Source organism: Artibeus jamaicensis, unplaced genomic scaffold, assembly GCF_021234435.1.
Source record: "Artibeus jamaicensis isolate MK-2021 breed Jamaican fruit bat unplaced genomic scaffold, CSHL_Jam_final contig_3114, whole genome shotgun sequence".
Taxonomy (NCBI): domain Eukaryota; kingdom Metazoa; phylum Chordata; class Mammalia; order Chiroptera; family Phyllostomidae; genus Artibeus; species Artibeus jamaicensis.
Genome location: NW_026521720.1, coordinates 58,508 through 66,641, shown reverse-complemented (window position 1 = coordinate 66,641; position 8,134 = coordinate 58,508). Strand labels below are relative to the sequence as shown.

The 8,134-nt window shown below is 31.6% G+C and overlaps 1 non-coding gene across 1 annotated transcript; it reads left to right on the top strand.

Moving 5' to 3' along the window:
* Positions 1-240: 240 nt before the first annotated feature.
* LOC119038324 (U6 spliceosomal RNA) lies at positions 241-352 on the top strand. The gene has a single exon (XR_005080402.2). It is a non-coding gene; the product is annotated as a U6 spliceosomal RNA (small nuclear RNA).
* Positions 353-8,134: the final 7,782 nt, after the last annotated feature.

The window sequence follows — 8,134 nt, the reverse complement described above, 5'->3', positions numbered from 1 at the left end:
AATCAAGTCTCTTCCAGCGTCCACCTGTCCCCTCTGCTCACTTTCACCTCTTCCCTTTCCCCTTTCCCTCTGGCGGTCACCATACTGTTGTTTGTGTCTCTGTGTTCGATCTATCTCTTAATCCTTTTACCTTTTTTTTACCCAGCCCCCCGCTCCCTCCCCTCCGACAGCTATCAGTGTGCTCCATGTGTCTATGCTTCTTTTTAAAATTTTGTTTGTTAAATTATTTTGTTGAATATAGTGCTCATTTCAGTAGCATGTATACCAAAATTGGAATAATACATAGAAGATTAGCATGTCCCCTGCACATTGTACATTGACTTTTGTACCCTGTGAATTTACTGTATCTGTTTATTGTTTTTAATTTTTTTAGGTGGAGTCTTTAGGGTTTTCAATATAAAGAATCTGTCATTTGTAAAAGGTGACAGTTTTACTTTTTCACTCTCAATTTGAATGCATTTTTTTCATTCTCTTAACTAATTATTCTTGCTAGGACTTCTATTACTATTCTGAGTAAGAGTGGTGAGAATGGGCATCCTTTTCTTGTTTCTGATCTTAGAGGAAAAGCTTTCAGTTTTCCACCATGAAGTATGATATTAATTGAGGATTTGTTATATATGGCATTTATTGTGTTGAGGTACTTTCCATTAAAACATCATGGTATTGGCAGAAAAACAAACACACAGACCAATGGAACAGGATTAAGAGTCCAGAAATAAAAGTACAAGTATATGGACAAATAATTTTTGTCAAAGGAATCAAAAACATGTAAGAGAGAAAAGAAAGCCTCTTCAATAAATGGTGCTGGGAAATTGGAAAGCCACGTGCAAAAGAATGAAACTACACCACTCTTTGCCCCATATATAAAAATTAACTCAAAATGGAACAAAAATCTAAATATAATACCTGAAATAATGAATTGCGTAGAAGAAAATATAGGTACTAAACTAATGGACCTTGGGCTCAGAGAGGATGTTATAAATTTGACCACAAAGCAAGAGAAGACAAACATAAATGAATGAGACTATATTAAACAAAAAAGCTTCTGCACAGCAAAGGAAGCTGCCAACAAAACAAAACAGCAAACAATCAAATTGGAGAAGATATTTGCAAACAACAGCTCTGACAAGGCTTTAATATACAAAATATATCAAGAACTCATACAACTCAACAACAATCAAACCATCCAATTAAAAAATGGGCAGAGGACCTGAACAGATACTTCTCCCAAGAAAACATAAACATGGCCATTGGATGTAACAAAATATTCTCAAATTCACTGGCTGTTAGGGAAATGCAAATCAAAACTATAATGAGATGCCACCTTACACTTGTTAGAAAGCCCGTTATTAACAAGGCAAATAATGGCAAGTCTTGGAGAGTTTGTGAAAAAAAAGGAAACCCTCATCCATTGTTGGTGGGAATGTAAACTGGTACAGCCACTATCTAAAGAGTATGAAGGCCCCTCAACAAATTGAAAATAGTATTCCCATGTGACTCAGCAACCCCTTTTGTGTTTATCTATCCAGATATTTTGAAAACATTTATTCACAAAGATACATGCACCCCTATGTCCATTGCAGCATTATTCACAGTTGCAGAGACATGGAAACAATCAAAGTGCCCTTTAATAGATAATAGGCTAAAAAGATGTGGTGCTTATATACAATGAAATACTACTCACTGAAAGGAAAAGATGAAATACTACAATTTTTGACAACATGGATGGATATTAAGAATATCATGCTAAGCTAAAAAGTCAGACAGAAAAAGTCAAGAACCATATGATTTCACTCATATGCCAGATATAAAACTGAAAGCAACAAATGAACAGAAGAGAAAAACAAAAACTCATGCACACAGACAACGGTATGGTGGTTACCAGGAGAAGTGGGGAGGTAGTAAGGAGTGAAGGGGGTCAGGTATAAGGTGATATCAGAGAGGGCTTTCAGGAATGTCTGAGATTCAAGGAGACGAGAGAGGATGGTTAAACTTTCACTTTAAGTGCTTAGGGATACTTGCTCTGGGAAAGCTTCACAATGAATCCCAGGAGGAATTCATTTCACAGAGGGAAGTTTCCAACTAGAAGGAAATCTCAGAAAGGAGAAAGAGGCAGGGAAGGAAATCAAAGCCTGCGCTATACTGAGTGCAGAATAAGCTGCTCCAGTCTCAATATATACATACACGCACACACACACACTAACTGTCCTAAATTTTTAAAAAATCTCATCATCAAAATAGCAAAGGGATACATTAAAACTCTTAGTCACTATTAGCGTATGACACATGTAATGTTTATTGATGATGGCTGCTAATTAAAGTGATTTTTAAAACAGTTATAACAGTATTGTTAAGTAGGATGTTGTCAGGCTGTCTCATGTTTATCTCTTGTATCTGGATGAAGGCTATAGATTTCCTCTTTTAAGCTATGAACTTAAGTTTATACTTTTTAATAGTACAAATATAAATATTATACTATTTTCTTAATTTAGATGCAAACAAATATATATGCAGTGTGCTGTTGAAACAATGATCTCATTTCACGTTTGTGGCAAAGAGTTTAAGTTTTTATTTTTCCCAAGGATTGAAAAGTAAGAACTGTAATTTATGATGCATAGATTTATTATATAAGCAAATTTTTAAATAAGAAAGTTAGTAGATATATGTTATTTAAAAAATCTGAGTAAAAAGGAATTTTATTCTTGTATATTGGAAACAAATGCTGGAAAATAAAATACTATAAAATGAACCATTTTAAACAGCAACAATTTAATATATATGTGTAAATATAACAAAATATGACTGAAACTTCTACATAGAAAAATTATAAAAAGTATTTAGAGAAATTTAAAAAAACATAAAAATGTAAGAGTGTAACATGTTTATCCATTAGACGATGTAATAGTACAAAGATACTAATTTAACATCATCCCATTCTAAATTGCACCTTTTATGTTTTAGTGAGTGACAAAATAATTTAGAAAGATACCTTGACATGAAAAAGATAAAAAATATGCAAGCAAATCTTTAAGAAGAACAAGCCATAAGTAGTTACTCTACCAGATATCAAGGTTTATTATAAAGCATAGTAATTAAAATACCCCAGTGTTGGCTCTAAAGAAACAAAAGGCTGGTGGAAGAGAATAGGAAGGCCATACACATACACATACCTACGTATACATGTGTGTACATGTATGTATATACACACATAATTATTATTATATTATTATAAATATGTCACTATAGAGCAGAAGGAAATGGAAAATCTTTTCAATAAATAGAACGGGGCAACTGACTTAAAATTGTAGAAAAAGAGGGCGAAACTAGCTCCTAACTCAAAATAAACATGAATAAATTCCTGGTGGACTATACATCTGAACATGAAAGAAAAACAATATTACCTACTATATTGAGATAATATTTACTATATTGAGATAATATTTAGCAATACATTAGGTTAAAAATATTCCTGAGGCAGAATTCAAAGAGCTTAAACTGTAAAATAAAAGATATTAATTGGACTTTATTGGTGCTGTGAACATTATGTTTCTCAAATGATACCATTGATATAATGAAAAGCCACAAAGTAGAATATCTGGCAAGAGATATAATCAACAAAGTTAGCCCATCTAGATAGAAAGATTCTAACATATCTATAAAGAACAGACAACCCAGTTTTTTAAAAAAAAACTTCTCTAGAGAAAATATTCAAAGGGCAAATAAACAGAAACGCTTATTTGGAGTTATCAATTATCAGTCAAATGCAATGTAAAACCTCAGTGAAGTATTGCTATATGTATATCAAAGTGTCTAAAAATGTAAAATGTTGGCAAGGATATATATGTTACAGTCTCTCATACATTACAGGAGGGAATTAGAACAGCCGCTTTCTAAACAATTGGGAATTATTAACTTAAGGTAAAAATATGCTTGTGCTATGACCCATAAAGTCCACTCCTATTGATATATCAAACAGAAATATGTGCCCGGGTGTACCAGAAGATAAGTAAATACAAGGATGTTTGTAGCAGCTGTATTCATGGAGACCAAAGATGAAAATGATCAAAATAGTTACCAATGGCAGAATGGATGCATGAGGTGTGATACATTTACACAAATGAATACTATAAAAAAATAAAAACATATCAACTAGAGCCTAAGGTTATGAAAATGTTCTAAAGTTAGATTGTGATGGTGGTTGTACATCTCTATAGATATACTGTAATTCATTGAGCTGTATACTAAAAACATGAATTTTATGGTATTGAAAATATATGTCAGTGAAACAATTGAAAAGTTCTTTATTCATCTTTCACTGTTTGGCTTGTTTCACTTAGCATAATGCTCTCCAGATCTAACCATGGTATTGTTCCTTCTTTCTCCCTGCTGCATAGAATTCCACCATGTAAATGTACCATAGTTTTTGGATCCATTCATTTACTGACAGGCATCTAGGTTGCTTCTAGCACGTGACTATTGTAAATTGTGCTGCTATGAACATTGGGGTGCATAGGTTCTTTTGGATTCGTGCTTCAGGGTCCTTAGAGTATAGTGCTCTATGGCAAATTTTAGTTATTAAAGTTTTAAAGCAGAAAGAATAAAAGTTCATTGTTCTGAAAAATACGAGTGACTTGGTACTAGATCTAGAAGTGACTCAAATTTAAATTTTATTAAAAGTAGATTTAATTTGAACTCTTTTGTGGTATAATCAACTTAAAAATAAATTTGTCAGCTACTATAGAGGAATTTTAAATTATATGTATTTTAAATTGTAATAATTTTAGTGCCTCTTTTTTATTTTCAAGTGTCCTGGCTTGGATGATAAATTATATGGTACTATAATTATTGATTTTTATTTCTACAATTTTCAGTAAAATTAACCTCCTAGAAATAGGCATTCCTTTATATTTTTTCTCTAAAAATCTGAAATAATATGTTACTTGATGTTGTATGACACATCACTATTTCAAAAATTGTTTTCAATTATCAGTTCATATTTTGTGAATAATATTGAAATGTCAATGAAAATTATTTTAGCCTGATATTTATAATAAGAAAAATGAAACTCAGACTTTAAAATACAAAATGGTAAGCCATGGTTGCACTTTGCTGCCTTAGCACAACACCACCAGAAAACTGAATATATCTAGATTCTTACATTTGTATTCATAAAGTATAAATATGAGTTACTTCTTTTTAAAAATTACATTATTGAATACATTTTCCATTATAATGACCTTGTCTAGTTTACAGGTTTTGTCCTTTTTTCTCTTGTTTCTCTGCCCTTTATTGTGTCAGAAAAAAAGTCTATCACGTGCCCCAAACTAACTTAAGAACTCTAGTTTGGTTTCCTTCATGTTTATGTTTTTTTTTTTCCCTCTGCCTCAGTTCATTTTTACAGGATTTTGCTTTTTACATTTTATCAGTTTTGAGTTGTATTTCCTTTTCCTATAGTGCATTTTCTTTATTAAAAACAATGCTTTTTTCATAAAAAATGTCATAATGACTTGAAAAAGAATACTTTGTCTTGGGTGTTAGGTGTGTGTGTATTCCAGGCTATAAATTGTCACCGTGTCTGCATGATTGACTTCCAAACAAAATAAACTCACTGAGCTATGTTCTTTTATTGTTACAACCTCATATTGAAATTTTAATCTATTCATTCTTGCCTAAAATAACTTTAGATCTTGCTGACTCTCCCATAATCTTAAAAAAACAATTAAAATTATTATTTACCAATGAATAGTCACAGTTTATTGAAAACCCTATGTATTCTGTAATCACCATGCACAGATGGTGATTTGATGGTAAAAAATGTAGATAAGTGCAGCAATCTTAAATCCATTCTCCTTTGAATAAAGTGCATCAATGTCAAATTTTTAGAAATGTGAACCTAGCACATTGTAAGATTTCTATTTTAATCTACATAGAATACAGTCTAATTTCCTTAGCAGTGTTACAGGAAAAAACAAAGAAGCTTCAACAATCATTTATTATTTGCCTTAAGGTTATTGTTAGTCTTATTTTTTCAAGTGTTTATAACCCCCTCTTTCCAGTTAGTTAAATAATGCATTTTTATAATATATAAAAAATAAACAATTAAAATAAGCTATCTTCTTTATATTCTCAGTTCGAGTTTGTTCTTTAAATTTTACAAAATATGAGTGAACCACCATTCACTTGTCAATTATGAAAGTGAAAGTTTGCTTCATTATTACATGGGGAAACAAAATTTTTTCAGATTAATGTGTCCCTTACCACTTTAAATTCCTTCAAAGGACGTGAAACATAAACTAACCTGTGTCACAAAAGCATCTTCCACTTAACAGATTATATAAAGGGACTCTCTCTGCTGTATAAATATCAATTTATTTGTTCTTTGTTTTTAATGAATCTGACCTTGATATACATATGAACCCCTAAATCTATTTTCTTCCTGATTTTGCATCTGTCAGAACTTATTCAAGCAGAAGTTTTCATAAAGAAACTCTATGCTTGGGTCATCTCTGTGGCAACATGAATATAAGATAAAATGAGATAGTTTACAGTTTAAGGTACTCTTTGACTTGTGCAGTGTGTGCAGTATTTAGACAGATTGGGGACAGTTAAGAGAAGCTATTGGTTCCAAATAGTCTTTGGGGATAAGAAATCGCTGTGATATTCTTTGGCCTTGAGTTTGATTCTGTAAGTTGAATGATAATTTGCTGTCTACCAAAGGGCCACACGTGACAGTTAATCAACTAGTAGAGTGAAGGTGTCAGGGTAGGCAGTTCCCATCAGGATGAATTCCCTTGTGCAGTGACCAGCTAGCATCATATTGCATGTTTTGAAGCTACTCTTATTATCATTTCATCTTTTATTTAATATTTCAACTCTATGGTTCCTGCCTTGCCTTTTTACTACACATTTTAGTAAAAAGTAAAGCAAAATCACATTTAAAATTTATCTCTGTGATAAAGAAAATATTATGACTTCTCTGAACTCTGGGCAAAGAGAGCATTTAAGCATAAATCTAAAAAGAAGATAAAATATGAACAGTAAAATGACAACAAATTCACAGTTATTAACAACAGAACCAGCCCACCCCCCAAAAAAAACAAACTAAACAAACAACTAGAACAGGAACAGAAACACAGAAATGGAGATCATGTGAGAGGGGAAGAGAAGGGGAAATGGTATAGTGAATAAGTAGCATAAATGGTAAGTAGAAAATAGGCAAGGTGAGGTTAAGAATAGTATAGGAAATGTGGAAGCCAAAGAACTTACATGTATGATCCATGGACATGAACTAAAGCAGGGGAATGCAGGTGGGAGGGTGTGTGGAACGGGGAAGGGAATAAGTTGGGGAGTGAAATAGGACAACTGTAATAGCATAATCAAATAAATATATTTTAAAAACTGACTTATAAAGCAAGCTGATTTTAGACAGAAGTTTAATTATTTATTTTATGAAAACTTCTCTTGTAACACAAATTTGAAAATGCACTGGGAAAATGGTAACATGTACAAAGACACGATTTGCCCCAAAATAAATACAAATGGCAAGTTAAAAAAAAAACAAACAAACATGTCACTATTAATCAATAAAATACAAAGTAAATATTTCAGTACTATTATTTGGCTTCTCAAATCGACAGAGATGTATACACAGTTAGAGATCTAGAATGATGAAGTAAGAGAAAGAAACAGAGAGAGGGAAATATTCTGGGTTGGATAGTTGCAGGAAAACAATCTAATAGTGTAAAAATTAATTAGAAAGTATCCATCATCAAAAAGGAAGTATTCAATGATGCATACAGATATTTAGCTTTGTTAAAATATTGCTTTTATAAATGAAAGAAATATTTTTTTAAAGTACACAAAGGTCCAAGGAAAGATTACTTAAATTATTTTGTATTTTGGAGAAAAATTTTACACATTTTTCTCTGCCTATCATATTCTAGTAAATGTGCAATAATAAAAAAGATGCTTCAAAAATATGCAAAGGAGTTATGCTCATTATCTAATATTAATAAAATAAACAATAATTTGTTCTTTATCTCTATATGCATTATATAACCCCATGGTTAATTAGGCTAATTTCTGTGTAATAAAATTATAAATAATTTTTATGTCCTTTATATAGGAGCCCTCA